This window comes from Pelophylax lessonae (genome assembly GCF_965119305.1).
Source record: "Pelophylax lessonae genome assembly, chromosome: 9".
Taxonomy (NCBI): domain Eukaryota; kingdom Metazoa; phylum Chordata; class Amphibia; order Anura; family Ranidae; genus Pelophylax; species Pelophylax lessonae.
In genome coordinates, this window is record NC_138776.1 from 7,306,874 (window position 1) to 7,323,152 (window position 16,279).

At 43.2% G+C, this 16,279-nt stretch overlaps 1 protein-coding gene across 2 annotated transcripts in view; it reads left to right on the forward strand.

Annotated features, from left to right (window-relative positions):
* Positions 1-10,840: 10,840 nt before the first annotated feature.
* LOC309563248 (C3a anaphylatoxin chemotactic receptor-like) overlaps positions 10,841-16,279 on the forward strand; it is a gene marked incomplete at its 3' end in the record, with an annotated part of 76,374 nt that continues 70,935 nt past the window's right edge. For both annotated transcript variants that reach the window (XR_014225714.1, XM_082267648.1), the window contains exon 1: positions 10,841-11,017. The remainder of the gene's footprint in view (positions 11,018-16,279) is intronic.

Below are 16,279 nucleotides of genomic sequence, written 5' to 3' on the forward strand. Positions count from 1 at the left end.
AAGCAGGAATTTTTTTGGGTTCTTTGCAGTCAGGAAAAACATCTGAACTTGTGTATAGTGGTACTGTGCACAAGTTCTGATGTTTTGCCTGCCTCCAAAAACCCCCAAAAAATGCCAGCAAAAACACACCTGGGCATTTTTTTTTGACGCTAGCGTTTTTTTGGGCATTTTTTGGGGTTCTTTTGAGGCAGGCAAAACATCTGTATAGTGGTGTATATACACACATACATATATTTATATACACACCTAGACATATATAGGTGTGATAGCAGCAGAAATATATACTTGCGCTAATGAAATCATTTACAGTAATATATTTCTGCTACTATCACACCTATATATGTCTAGGTGTGTATATAAATATATGTATGTGTGTATATATACCACTATACACAAGTTCAGATGTTTTGCCTGCCTCAAAAGAACCAAAAAAATGCCAAAAAAAACGCTAGCACTAAAAAAAAAAATGCCCAGGTGTGTTTTTGCTGGCATTTTTTGGGGGTTTTTGGAGGCAGGCAAAACATCAGAACTTGTGCACAGTACCACTATACACAAGTTCAGATGTTTTTCCTGACTGCAAAGATCCCAAAAAAATGCCTTCTATTAAACCGGCAAGGTGTTACAGCAGCGAAGCCATACTCCTGTCAGAAAGTTTTCTAATACAAACAATCTTTTTTTTTTCTGGTTCTGGACATGCTACAGAGCTGAAACTTCACATGCACACCTTTTAGACCCCCCAGATAAAAATCAAAAAATCTCTTTTTTTTTTTTATTTTTTTAATTTTTCAATAATTGTCTTTTTTATCAAAAATGACAATTTTTAAGAACTTTTTTTGTGTGATTTTGTGTCTGGGGGGTCTAAAAGGTGTACCTGTGAAGTTTCAGCTCTGTAGCATGTCCAGAACCAGAAAAAAAAAAGATTGTTTGTATTAGAAAACTTTAAGCACAGGATGTTGGCTTCTCTGCTGTAACACCTTGCCGGTTTAATAGAAGGCATTTTTTTGGGTTCTTTGCAGTCAGGAAAAACATCTGAACTTGTGTATAGTGGTACTGTGCACAAGTTCAGATGTTTTGCCTGCCTCCAAAACCCCCCAAAAAATGCCAGCAAAAACACACCTGGGCATTTTTTTTTTTGACGCTATCGTTTTTTTGGCATTTTTTTGGGTTCTTTTGAGACAGGCAAAACATCTGAACATGTGTATAGGGGGTATATATAGACATATATGTCTGAATATATACCCCTAGACATATATAGGTGTGATAGTAGCAGAAATATATTACTGTAAATGATTTCATTAGCGCAAGCATTTATTTCTGCTACTATCACACCTATATATGTCTAGGGGTATATATTCAGACATATATGTCTATATATACCCCCTATACACATGTTCAGATGTCATGTCTGACATCAAACATGTCCTCAAAAAAGCACTGGCAGTGGCAGCCCCTGCAGCATAAAAAATGCTTGGCTGGTGAGAAGCCATATGCCTGTCCCGAAGCTATTCAGAGAAATGATCATTTCTCTATAGCGGTCACCCTGCTATGGAAGGGTTTTGTCACCCTGCCATAGCAGTCACTGCCAGTTAACCCTACACTACACTCAGAGATGTATAGTAACTAAGTAGAACTACTTAAGTACTGTACTTAAGTACCGAAAGGCGGTATCTGTACTTTCCTGGAGTATAATTTTTTCTCCTACTTCCACTTTTACTTCACTACATTTTTTCGATGATTTCGATACTTCTACTCCGATATTTTTTTTTTGTGCTGCATAGTTACTCGTTACTTTTAAAAAAATTACCACTGCCAGAACAGTAGATGGCAGGTTGCATAAAGCTCAAAAAAAAATATGTATAATGTCATTTGTAAATCAGCGCATACGAAAATAAAGGCTGTGTATAATAAAAGCTGCTATACCAAATCTTTCCAATAAAAAGAAAATATGAAACAAACAAATAAATGGTGCTACAGCGCTTAAAGTGCATCAAGAAACTACTAACAAACACAGGTTAATCATTTGAATAAATCATTTGAAATAATAAAAAACAATATGATGTTCAAACTTTTGACTTCTTTCTTTAATAACTACATAACTCAGTACTTGTACTTCTACTTTCAGTACTTGAGTAGAAATTTTTTTTCAAAACTACTGGTACTTTTTACTTTTAGTAATTAAGTAGCAAATTTTTTGAAAAAACTACTTGCAATACTTAACCACCCCCCATCCGCGCTACAGCCTATATACGGCTGCAGCGCGGACTCAAATTTTCGGGAGGCCGTTTTTAAACGGCCTCCCAGTGACACGCCCCAGCGCGCTCCCGCGAGTGCGCTGCGGGGAAAATCTGTGTCACAGATCGTGGTGAATGGCCAATCACAGCGGCCATTCACCACGTGATCTGGCCGTCCAATGAGCGATGATCTCATATGTAAACATATGAGATCATCTCTCATCGCCGGCGCTCCTTCCTCACACGGAGCCTGCAGTGTGAGGAAGGAGGGGAGCCTCACAGCGCCGGGGACACAGGAGAATGTAATCAGGGCACCGATCACCAGTGCCCTGATTACACAAGGTAAAAACACACACACAGTGCCCCCCATCAGTGCCCACAGTGCCCGCCATCAGTGCCCCCCATCAATGCCCACAATCAGTGCCCATAGTCCTGCTAGTCAGTGCCCATCAGTGCCTGCTCATCTAGGCACTGATGAGCACTGACTGGCAGCACTATGGGCACTGAGTGTGGGCACTGATGGTGCTGCCCATCAGTGCCGCTCATCAGTGCCACCCGTCAGTGTCCAGTGCCATCCGCCAGTGCCCATCAGTGCCGCCCGTCAGTGCCGCCTCTCAGTGCCACCTCTCAGTGCCCAGCAGTGCCACCTGTCAGTGCCCAGCAGTGCCACCTCTCAGTGCCCAGCAGTGCCGCCTATCAGTGCCCAGCAGTGCCGCCTATCAGTGCCCAGCAGTGCTGCCTATCAGTGCTCATCAGTGCCGCCTCTCAGTGCCGCCTATCAGTGCTGCCTATCAGTGCCGCCTATCAGTGCTCATCAGTGCGGCATATTAGTACCTCCTCATCAGTGCCCATAAGTGCCACCTCATCAGTGCCCATCAGTGCAGCCTATCAGTGCCCATCAGTGCCGCCTCATCAGCGCACATCAGTGAAGGAGAAAAATTTATTTTCAAAATTTATTCGCAGAAAATAAGAAAAACTTTTTTTTTTTTTCAAAATTTTTTGTCTTTATTCTTTTTTTTTTGTAAAAAATAAAAAACCCAGAGATGATTAAATACCACCAAAAGAAAGCTCTATTTGTGTGAAAAAAATGATAAAAATTTCAAATGGGTACAGTGTAGCATGACCGCGCAATTGTCATTCAAAGTGTGACAGCGCTGAAAGCTGAAAATTGGCCTGGATGGGAAGGGTGTTTAAGTGCACAGAAGGCAAGTGGTTAAGTAAAAAAAATGTTGAATACTTTAGTACTTCTACTTAAGTAACTTTTTCTGCGAGCACTTCCACTTCTACTCAAGTCACTTTTTGATCGAGCACTTGTACTTTTACTCAAGTAGAAATTGTGAGTACTTTATATCTGACTACACTACGGTCCCCTGACACTTAACACTTTCCCTACAGAAACTAAATTTTTGAAGCTAAATAAAGTGTAAAGCAGCACTCTAACTACACTAGATATCCCTTTCCTGACACTAATAAATGCTAAATGACACTTTTAAAGTAAAATTAACAGAACTGCTTCCACTCTCTTCCATGTCCAGTATAACAATGCTAGGAATATGGCGGGGGCGATCTTATATACTGGGGGGCGTATTCACTAATGATTGGTCTAGGGACCCCCTAGTCACTCCAATCACATTCCTAGCATTCTTCTGCCCCCTCAATTGGTTTATGCTAATGGTTCTGGTCCAATCACGGGCTTTTAAAGCCCATTTCCTGAACCATTGCATTTTGGTCGGTTCTGGTTGCCGAATTCCGAACTTTTTGGGCAAAAAGTTCTAAATTCGGCCGAACCTCGAACACCCAATGTTCGGGCCAAACCGTTGGTGGACCCGAACCGTTCGATCATCCCTACAGGTGATGAGCAGTGCCTGGTTTTCTCCACACATACAGCTTAGAATTAAGGCCAAAAAGTTCTATTTTGGTCTCATCAGACCAGAGAATCTTATTTCTCACCATCTTGGAGTCCTTCAGGTGTTTTTTAGCAAACTCCATGCGGGCTTTCATGTGTCTTACACTGAGGAGAGGCTTCCGTCGGGCCACTCTACCATAAAGCCCCGACTGGTGGAGGGCTGCAGCGATGGTTGACTTTCTACAACTTTCTCCCATCTCCTGACTGCATCTCTGGAGCTCAGCCACAGTGATCTTTGGGTTCTTCTTTACCTCTCTCACCAAGGCTCTTCTCCCCCGATAGCTCAGTTTGGCCGGACGGCCAGCTCTAGGAAGGGTTCTGGTCGCCCCAAACGTCTTCCATTTGAGGATTATGGAGGCCACTGTGCTCTTAGGAACCTTAAGTGCAGCAGAAATCTTTTTGTAACCTTGGCCAGATCTGTGCCTTGCCACAATTCTGTCTCTGAGCTCTTCAGGCAGTTCCTTTGACCTCATGATTCTCATTTGCTCTGACATGCATTGTGATCTAGACAGGTGTGTGGCTTTCCTAATAAAGTCCAATCAGTATAATCAAACACAGCTGGACTCAAATGAAGGTGTAGAACCATCTCTAGGATGATCAGAAGAAATGGAAAGCACCTGAGTTAAATATATGAGAGTCACAGCAAAGGGTCTGAATACTTAGGACCATGTGATATTTCAGTTTTTCTTTTTTAATAAATCTGCAACAATGTCAACAATTCTGTGTTTTTCTGTCAGTATGGGGTGCTATGTGTACATTCATGAGGAAGAAGAATGAACTTAAATGATTTTAGCAAATGGCTGCAATATAACAAAGAGTGAAAAATTTAAGGGGGTCTGAATACTTTCCGTACCCACTGTATATTCTATGTATTTACCCTGACAGTCTGACTGAGCTGCAAATTGAGGCACCATCCTCAGAGACAGCTACTTTGTAAAGGCAGCTACCATAAAAGGTATTAGAAAGGTCATTTTTCTCTTTTCCTTTCTTTGCTTCAATTATATATTCATTAGTGACATAGAATTGCCTTATCTTTGCAGTAAGCAGCCTGTTTCAACATTAAGTGGTGGACCCCAAACTTCCTTCTTGAGTGTGCTGAACAGTCTAGAAAATTCTCCCTTTGTGAGGAGAATATAGTGAAAACTATTCTTTATCATTAAGTGTGGGAACACTCCTTTAAAGGGTAAAAGATTTTACATAGATAAGCCCAGATTCATCCTTACAAAAGAGTGTCACCTAAAATTAAACCTGATTTCTTTCTTTCTTTTTCTGTGTTGCCTTGCCAACATTTAGGCCTTCTTATCATCAGCTGGTGTCTTCCCCCTCTATGATTCACCAAAGCTCTTGATTTGGGTTTTTTTTTGACTGCCCTGCTTTATGAGACCCTCTCCATCTTGCAGCCTTCCACTGACACAGAGCACAATATTGAATTTTCTGAGGAATGCATTTCCTCTTTTTTTCTTGTGTTGTGTATTTGACAAAATTGTTGTTAAAAATCTCTTTGCATTTTTGTATAATTAAATATAAAATTCTCATATGTTTTTTTTCTCATTATATTCACTTGTAACTAAGGGGTTCGTAAGTCTCCCGAAGAAGCTATGTTATCATGGCGAAACATGTAGAGCCGATACCACCAGATACATGTAGAGCCGATACCACCGAAGAATGAACTTAAAATGATTTTAGCAAATGGCTGCAATATAACAAAGAGTGAAAAATGTAAGGGGGTCTGAATACTTTCTGTACCCACTGTAAATATCAGGGGACACAGAGAATGTTAAAAAAGAAGACTTGTGAAGGTCCAAAAAATACCTGGAATCCGCTGGGACTCACACCCGATGTTTTCATTCAGAGGACAGTCTCTGAATGATGGTGATTGAGGCTGGGTTTTAAATCCCCCTCCATTCCCGCGGCGTCTGACGTCACTGTCGGAATGAGAGCAATTCATTTTTTTCTTTTTCTCATAAATACTGATTGCTATTATTTCTCTTTAGCTAACAAATCGCAATAAAACCTGGCATGGCTGGTTATTGTGGGCAGGCCTTTGAAGGGATGATGGACCAGTTCCACCAGGCCCAAAGTTCCTCCATTGGAGGAATTACTTTGGACTGATTTTTTCTGAGGTTGCGAAAATTGCTCGAAAGAAAATCCAAAATTTCTGGAATAAAAAATACTTTGTTAAGTATATTGAAGGTAAAATAGTCCCATGGGGTTTGCGCATACACATTTTTTCTCTTATTAAAAAAGTGAACACGGAATTAAGAATGGAATGGGAAAACAACTTACAAGTATGCTCACTCAAAATGATGGATCTACTTTGCCAGCAATACTCCAAGGATTTGGTAATAGTTGAGAAAGAAATAGAGGGGTTAAACGTTATACCGGCAACTCCAACTTATTATCCGATTCAACTTTTGCCCAAAAGGAATCGGTTATGAAAAAACATCTTGAATCCTTTGTAGGTGAACTACTGAAAGTTAAAGAGAAATAGTATGTTAGAGATAAATCAGCTTTTGAATCAAATGAGGCTTACAATGGGACACGAGATAAAAGCTCTAGGCGAATTAGAAATTTTAACCAAAATATGGTTCATTCTTCATTATCTAATGTTGATACCAATGATTCTGATGTCTCATCTTTATCCTCCACATCTTCTTCACAGGTGACCTAACAATATAGCTCCAAGGGTAAGGGAGCCCAAAAACGCAAAAATGAGGGAGAAAGTTCCCAAATCTCACTCTCCAAATGCACTCCTGGTGTATCACAAGGATGCCACTCTTCTCGTCCTCCAAATTCTCACTCAGCTCCTCCTCAGCACGTAAACTCTGGTGATTTGGTTTCCACAATTCCTTCTTCCTTTTCTTATTATCCTACTGTCGGTACTTCAAAGATAAGTCATTCAAATACGACTATACAGCCGGATCCCACTGTGGGGATGTGAATTGAAGCCAGCAGGAGACCTCTCTCCGGGGGCTCACCGACATGTAGGGCCAGATCACTAAGTGCCACTAGGTTGGTGGTGGCAGTGGCGGGGCGAGGCAGCTGTTAACGCGGGAGCAGGGGCCCAATGCTGAGTGGAGAGGCGCGGAGCTCCGGGACTAAGCCGCCATCTCTGAGCTCCCGCACATGCGCACCTGAGGCAAAGCCTTTTTAAGGCCCTGGCTCCCGGATTTGGTGCACATTTGCAAGTGGGTAGAGTAGAGACAGGTACCCTCTCTGGCAGGGACAGAACTAGAGTCAGGGAAAGGTTCCTGAGGAGGAGTGAATGCGTAGGGTTCGCAAGCTTACTGGACATCTGCTTGCTTGGGCTCAAGACGGCCAGGCCACATTCTGCCCCTTTCTACAGACACTGTCAGTTCAGCTGAAACCTGCTTTCTGCACGCTGTTGGAACTGTGATTGTTCCCACTGTGATTGTTCCCAGCTTGGCTCCCTTCCCACCTGGTGTTTGTGAACTGTCTTCACATTTTTTCAGTACAAGTTATTTCATCGCCCTGGGACTGTGTGAGTTATTGACACTGCACCCCACTTGGCGGCAGTCGGCAGGATAGGTCTGTTGCAGCTGATGCGGAAGAAGAATTGGGCTCCAGCATGGCTCTGCTGGGATTGGACTTAGTCCTAAAACTAAAGTTCAATGGCTCTATGATTCCCTTGGCAGAGTGGGAGGAGAGACTGGAGTGGTGTGTGCCTGTATCACAAGCGAGCTACCTTAGAACAAATCATATCACATCTGGAGGACCTGTTTCAAGAGGAGATACCACTTCCAGAGCTCAGACGAACGTTCTTTCTAAAGAAGCAGCAGGAAGATGAGAATCTCACTCATTATGCAGTAGCCATGCAAAACCTGTGGAGGCTTCTGGAAAAGAGGGATGTGCACAGCTGCATTGACATCACTGATGCAGACCACATATTAAGGGACCAGCTCATAGAGGGCCTGAAGGCTAGCCCAGTCCACGGGGCCTTGCAAGAGAAAATGAAGGCGCAGCCTGCCACCTCTTTCCATAATGCGGTGGTGGATGCGGCTGCATAGGAACACGAGGAAACAGATGTGACGGTAGTGACAAAGAAATTGGAACCTTCATACTATAAAGAGGAGGCCCTGGCACCTTTACCCCTGTCTGCCATGCAAACCGTGCTGACAAACCTAGCTAGGATGTGGCGTTCCCTTCGGGCTCCAGCTTGCTCCCTCTGGACAGCTTTTCCCACCTACCCCTGTCTATGATTTGGTCTCAGAGCGTCCTGACCCTGTGAAGAACTGTCTACATTGAAATATGCTGAGACCTTGTGTGCTGCTGGTGGGGATTGCTCCAGGAAACCTACCAATGAGCAGGAGCTGTTTGATACTGCAGATCTTCCCCCAGGGTGTGAAAGTCCAATGGTCTAGTTCCTGCCGCTTCTCCTGCTCGAGTCTCCTGTCTACCACAGTCACAAGATGGGTGAGGTTAAAGTTGGAAGGCCCATCCACTCAAACCAGTACCACTGACTGTACTGATCTATCTGAGGAGTCAACCTTGGGCTCAGGTGAGGAGAAAATAGAAGACTGATTCCCTGCCACCTGAGGCCTCCGAGTCACTGTCTGCAACTGCACCTTTACCAACTGACTACAGATAATCAAGAGAAGCGGCATCCTCTGCGGTCTAACTGCGGGCAGCTCACAGCAAGACATTCTGATTATGTTGTTTGAATTATTTGTTCTGCCTTAACTATTGTTCTACCATTACTCCCTGCGTTTTTTTTTTACCAGCATTATTGTTTCCATATTGCTGTGATGATGAGGACCGCATCTGTTAAAGAGGTGGGGAGTACAGGACGGTGCAGTCTACTTTCTCGAACCACGGGTGGCATTATTCCGGCACTGCAGTTGGAGATGAAGTCAGGAGGAAAATGGTTCTTTTGTGGTTTCTTGTGTCACTGGGGTGGCCACCTTGGGTCAGGCAGAGCCTATTTAAGGCCCTGGATCCCAGGTTTGGCACTCATTTGTGAGGTTAGAGTAGGGACAGGTACCCTGTCTGGCAGGACAGAACTAGAGACAGGAAAAGGTTCCTGATGAGGAGGGAAAGCATGGGGTTCGCAACTTCTCTGGACATCTGCCTGCTTATAACAGACTCCTGATTATACCAGGATTCTTAAGACCAGTAAGTAACATCTGAAATTTTCTATTAGTTGTATTATTGTTGTAAGCTGGAAAATGTGTGCTAGCAAGATTCAAGGTTTTATGCAGGGCACAGTGTGCCGCATGTATAAAATAACAGAGCAACCGCTCCAGGACAGATACCGCTGGGACAGATGTGAGTGGGTTGCCCTTCTGGAAGCTCGCCTTAGAGATCTGGAGAAGCAAATTGCAACACTGGGCAGAACTGACAACCTTGAAAGGGTTTCTCTGCTCACTGAGCAGGTGGCTAGTGGGGTTAATAGGGAGGGTTGAGGGTTAAGTCAGGATTATCAGATAGGAAGATGGGTTAATACAATCAGAGGGAGTGGTAGGGGCTCACAAAAAAGGAAGGCAAGCCCTGGGTTTAAACACCCTAACAGATTTGCCATGTTGGGTGAAGATTTGGGGGTGGCAAGCTCAGAGGTGGCAGACCTAGATGTCACTGATATCCCTAGCAGCCGGGAGAGCAGCCCGTCTAGTAGGGGTGGTGAGAGTAGTGCAGGTAGGCCTAGACAGTTGGTGGTAATAGGGGATTCTATAATCAGAAGGACTGATCAAATCGTTTGTCGCCAGGATCACATCAACTATGAGGAAAGATTAGAGGAACTGAATTTATTCTCTCTTGAGAAGAGGAGATTAAGGGGGGATATGATCTCCATCTATAAATACATAAGGGGTCCATATAGTGAATTTGGTGTTGAGATATTCACTTTAAGGTCATCACAGCGGACAAGGGGGCGCTCTTTACATCTAGAGGAAAGGTTTCAGAAAGGTTTCTTCACCGTAAGAGCTGTGAAAATGTGGAATAGACTCCCTCCAGAGGTGGTTCTGGTCAGCTCAGTAGATTTCTTTAAAAAAGGCCTGAATTCTTTCCTAGGTGTACATAATATAACTGGGTACTAATATTTATAGGTAAAGTTGATCCAGGAAATATCTGATCGCCTCTCGGGGGATCAGGGAGGAATTTTTTCCCCTGCTGTAGTAAATTGGATCATGCTTTGCTGGGGTTTTTTTGCCTTCCTCTGGATAAACTCTGGGTATAGGATTGTGTATATGGGATTGTATGGTTGGGTTTTCTTTACTGTTTTTTGTTTTTTATTGGTTGAGCCAGATGGACTTGTGTCTTTTATCAACCTGACTAACTACGTAACTATGCTTGTGCTCAAGACTGCTAGGCCGCGTTCTGTCCGTCTCTACAGACGCTGTCACTTTCTGCAGGCTGATGGAAATGTGAGCGTTCTCGGTTTGACTGCCTTCCCACCAGACGTTTGTGAACTGACTGCATTATTTCATTACAAGTTATTTCATTGTACTGGGACTGTGTGTGTTATTTCCACCTAAAAACCACTTATAGTGATGCATTTTTTTCTTTATAAGTGTCTATATCTCAGAAAGGAAGTTGCGAAAGGTAAGTTTAGCGAATTCAAAGACTTATAGATCTTTCCATTTTTACTACAATTTGTTCAGCTGTCTCATCTGTTATTTCTCTTTACTAGTTTGAGGATGTGAGTAGAATTGTGTTTGTGACATTCTCGGAGTTCCCTGCGTGCTGCTACCTTCTACTATTTTCTAGATCCATGGGGATGAAGCTTTTCCACTATTGATAATATCTGGATTTTCTGTTTAAGCAAATACTGCTGCCATTTGGTTACTAAGCTCCAGATTACTTGATACCATTCAAGAAGATTCTTCTGATCTGCTGCAGACAGGAGGTAAGACTCTACCAACAGGTCAGTGGATGCGTGGTTGGGTGAAGACCAGATATCAGAGTTTGGTTGTATATGGATTACATTCAGGAGAGAGACCAGTCACTAGTGGTGTGCCACAAGGCTCTGTGCTAGGTCCTGTTCTATTCAATCTGTGTCTAAGTGCAAGGCTTGGTGGGTAAGGTATGTCTCTTTGCTTAATCCAAAAAGGTTTGTAGTAGGGAATCGGGATGATGTTGCTGGAGGAACATGGAATTTGGCATTGCTAGAAGATTGTTTAAAAAAGAGGAAACTGCAGGTCAATGCTTCTGAATGTGAAAATAAAGCACTTAGGTGACAAGAATCCTCTGATAAAGTAAATTATTGGGGATCCAATGTTAACCAGAACTACAGAAAAAAAAAATTTGGGGGGGGGTAATTTCAGATGATTGCCAAATGAGAAAACAGTGTGAGTAGGCAGTGGGGACAGCTAATAGAATTGTTGCGTAATCACACCAGCAGGAGGAAGGAGGACCTGAATACTCAATATAGATCTTTATATTACTAGAGGGATTATCAGCAGGAGGAAGGCGGTCCAGATTTCTCTATATATATAGATCTTTATATCACTAGAGGGGTCACCAGCAGCAGGAAGGAGGTCATGATTCTTCTATATAGATCTTTACATCACTAGAGGGGTCACCAGCAGAAGGAAGGAAGTTTGGATTCCTCTATATATCTATATAGATCTTTACATCACTAGGGGGGTCACCAGCAGGAGGAATGAGGTCTCAATTCCTCTTTATAGATATTTATATCACTAGAGTAGTCACCAGCAGGAGGAAGGAGGTCCTGATTCCTCTATATAGATCTTTATATCACTAGAGGGGTCACCAGATGCAGGAAGGAGAGCCTGATAATACTGTACAATGGCTGGGTGATAGGAGTTATCAGGAGGGTAATCAATGGGTTAACTGTGATTGGTCCTAGCCGATCAGCAGGTATATAGCCAAAATTATTGGCTGTAACGTGCTGAAAAACTCGCACTGTGTCCAATCACAGCACAGATCAGCAGGGGACACGTACTTGCATGCCTCTAAACCAGTGTCTCTCAACCTTTTTTCCATCTGGTCGCCCTTGAAAAGGCTTGGTTCACGTTACTGTGTGTCACGGAACACACGCAAAATCGCGCTCGTTCCCGAACTACAGACAAACGCTCTGCTCTTTAGGGGTGCCATGAATTATTAATGGTACCCCACACATTGGAAAACATGGGGTGCTTTTAATGCAGCTCAATTTAAAAAAAAAAAAAGAGATCAAGGACTTCTTTCCCTGTATTTCTGCCGGTAGGGAAGCCCATTGAAATGAATGGGCTACCCTACACACAGCAAGCAGCCACACAGATGTGAACAAGGGCTTGTTCACATGTCAGGTTGGAGGGGCTGTAAAACCACATGGTTGAGCTGTTTTTACCACCCCTCAACTTCTCCCCCTTTAGCTGCAAAGGCAGCAGCTGGGGGTGTAGATATGCTGTGGCTGCAGCTTGAGGTATACCCAGGGTGAATGGGGCTGCACTGCAACCACCCTGCAACTGTGTACATTGCATGGTTGCGGTGTGGAAATGCTGCATATGCGGGCTTAAAACAGGTGGTGAGGTGGCAACATATTGCCTCTTTACCTACTGTTAAAAAGCAATCTGAGCATGGATTGCTTTTGAGAGTAGCAGCAGTCCTTGCTGCTATCACAAACAAGCCCTACAAAAGCGGTTCTGATGGTACAGGAATAGGGGGGTCAGGATTAAACATACACACACACACACACATATACACACACAAACACATGTGCACACACACACACATGTACAGACACACATGTACACATACACACATGTACATGCATATGTACACATGCATATATAGACACACATATACACACACACACACACACACACATATACAGTACGTACACACACATACATACACACACACACACACAGTATCTCACAAAAGTAAGTACACCCCTCACATTTTTGTAAATATTTTATTCTATCTTTTCATGTGACAACACTGAAGAAATGACACTTTGCTACAATGTAAAGTAGTGAGTGTACAGCTTGTATAACAGTGTAAAATTGCTGTCCCCTTTAAAATAACTAATAGCTTGCAGTATACTGACCATGTCAGATGAGAGCGATGGGGAAGCCTCCCTGGCAGAATCAGGGTCAGTATACGAACCTGAAGAGAGCAGCATCTCCCTGACAGACAGCTCTGATGACGGATGGGTCCCTGTTAGACCCAGGCGTTTCCGACCCCATTCTGGAGTTGCTGAGATGCAGGAATCGCAGGGTGCTCGTATGGAGTGTCGGTACTAGTGCCACTCATCCTTCTGGTGGCCTGGCAAGCGCCAGCGGCCTAGTACACCCTGGACCTAGTACAACCAGCACTTCAGTAACACTTGGTGACGTGGCGAATCTCATAAGTGCAGTTGAAGCTGGTGCGGTGGCTAGCACAAGTAGTGGCCCACAGCCACCGCGTATTCGAAGACAGGCCAGTAGAGCCCATAGTGCCCTCCCTGATGCGCTGGCATATCTCAATTGGCAACCCACTGATACTACAGCGCCCGTACATCCCCCATTCACTGCCCAACCTGGAATCCAAGCGGAAATAACTGGTTTTACGCCCCTGTATTTTTATGAGCTGTTCTTCACGGAAGATCTTTTCAGATCTATTGTGGATCAATCAAATTTATATGCACAACAATTCTTCGCCGCCAACCCAATTTGGCCCCTTGCTAGACCATTCGCCTGGAAACCTTTAACGGTTCCCGATTTTAAAATCTTTCTGGGCCTTTCCCTCAACATGGGCATAACCAAAAAGAGTGAATTGCGGCTATATTGGTCCACTAGCCCAATTCACCATATGTGCGTGTACTCTGCCTTCATGTCCAGGGCGAGATACAAGCAAATTCTGCGATTTATGCATTTCAACGACAATGAAATCTGTCATCCTCGGGGAGACCCTGAATATGACCGGCTCCACAAAATTCGGCCCCTCGTAGACCACTTCAATCAGCGGTTTGCAGCCTTGCTTACCCCCAAACAAGTTGTTGGCGTTGATTGAGTATTACCAATTCCTCCTAGAGGAAATTGTTGATGTGTGGGCTTAGGGGGACTTTACTGGTTTCGTATTCAAAGGTGTACGACTACACATGTCTATAAAACATCAATATAAATAATTTAATTTAATTATTAATGAGTTACATAGACATACATACTTTCAGAGTGTTTATAAAATTGGAGAGCCGGTCCCTCCCCCCTACATACTCCGCATGCAGTATACCCAATAGCTAGATGGATAGAGACAGGGGTGTGCGGCATTGGGTATACTGCATGCGGAGTATGTAGGCGGGAGGGACCGGCTCTCCAATTTTATAAACACTCTGAAAGTATGTATGTCTGTGTAACTCATTAATAATTATTTATATTGATGTTTTATAGACAGTAACGATATCTTTGTGTAATGTGAATGGTGCGCATTTCAAAAATATATATAGTGTTATAAACTTAACATAAAAAATCAAAAAGTGGTGTAAAAACCCCTAAGTGACATAAAGTAGTGATATAAAATAGGATGAAACAAAACAAAATTGAATCAAAGTATATCACAATGTGTAATAAACAGTCCACAGTTATTATGTGCAAAAATTCACAAACGAAAAAGGAATAAAATTCTTCTTAGACTTCTGTGATGAAAAATGTATACAGTGATAGAGAGTCCAAAACGTAATCAGTGTAGTGATAAACAACTGGTTGAATCCCTCCACCTTGTGAAATTCCTCCTTACCCGGCGGATATAAGATAAGTGCCTTAGAATATCTTTTCGTATTTTGACTGTATAAATCTCAACTTGAACACCTCCACACATGCACAGAACCACCAGTGTGAACACCAATATGAGCCTCTTACCGGACAAAGGAAAAAAACAGCTTTCTATTCAACGGCTGTGACTTGTGAAAAATCCTGCTGTCTCTCTCAATAAGGGTAGATGGCTAACAGCTCACACGAAACTTCACAAAAAAAGATTGCACTTACATGGTTCAAGTTGGTACAGGCAAGATGGTAATTCTATAAGCAGAGGATCTCTGTATGTGACTCGTGTTCGGCTGCAGCACGGACTCCGTGTGACGCAATGACGGCACGCCTCCCTTCTGACGCGTTTCCTCCAATAGGGCTTCGACTGAGAATGGGAGAACGATAGCTTTATCAAGTTAATCCGCCCCTGAAGAAGCTTTGTATAGTGAAACATGTCGGGCCAGGATATAAGTGGTGGCATGATTAGCCCCACTTCAATCTAAAGAGGATCTTACTTGTCAAACAACTTTTGAATTGTCACCAATGATTTATTGGTTATGTGTGTATATATATCTTTTTCATGCACATTTTTTGTATGTCTGTAATGTCATTGTGAAAATTTTGAATGTGTTTTAACAACATAATTAAAATTTAACTTTTATATAAAATACATGTGCAGTCGTACACCTTTGAATACGATACCACACATCACCAATTTCCTCTAGGAGGAATTGGTAATACTTAATCAGTATAATTTGGGATGTAGGTATCATCTATGGTAACAATACAAACCAGAGCACAATCAAACTAAGTATAAGTTGTTGGTGTCCCTGATTAAGTTTACTGGCCGCCTTGCTATGAAACAGTACTTCCCCAGCAAGCGTGCCAGATACGAGGTCAAGTTCTACAAGCTGTGTGACAGGGCCACAGGCTATACAGTTAGTCTCTTGGTCTACGAGGGAAAAGATAGCTCTGTGGAGCCCCCCAACTGCCCAGACTACATAGGGAGCAGCGGCAAGATAGTTTGGGACTTGGTGTCACCCTTATCCGGAAAGGGGTACCATTTGTACGTGGACAACTTTTACACAAGCATGCCACTATTTAGTCACCTTCTTGAATTACAATCTGGCGCATGTAGCACCATGCGACCTAATCACTGGGGCTTCCCCCAATGGCTTGTAAATTCCCATCTTAGTCGGGGGTAGAGTGCCTGCTTGAAAACGGACAAATTGCTTGCAGTGAAGTGGAGGGATACACGGAATGTTTTCGTTCTGTCCTCCATTCACCCAGACACGACGATCCAAATCCCTACGGCAACTGGCGTTATGGAGAAACCCCTCTGTGTCCACGACTACAACCTTAATATGGGAGGGGTGGACCTTAACCACCAGCTTTTGGCACCGTATTTAGTTGCCCGTAAAGCCAGACGCTGGTACAAAAAAGTGTCTGTTTATTTA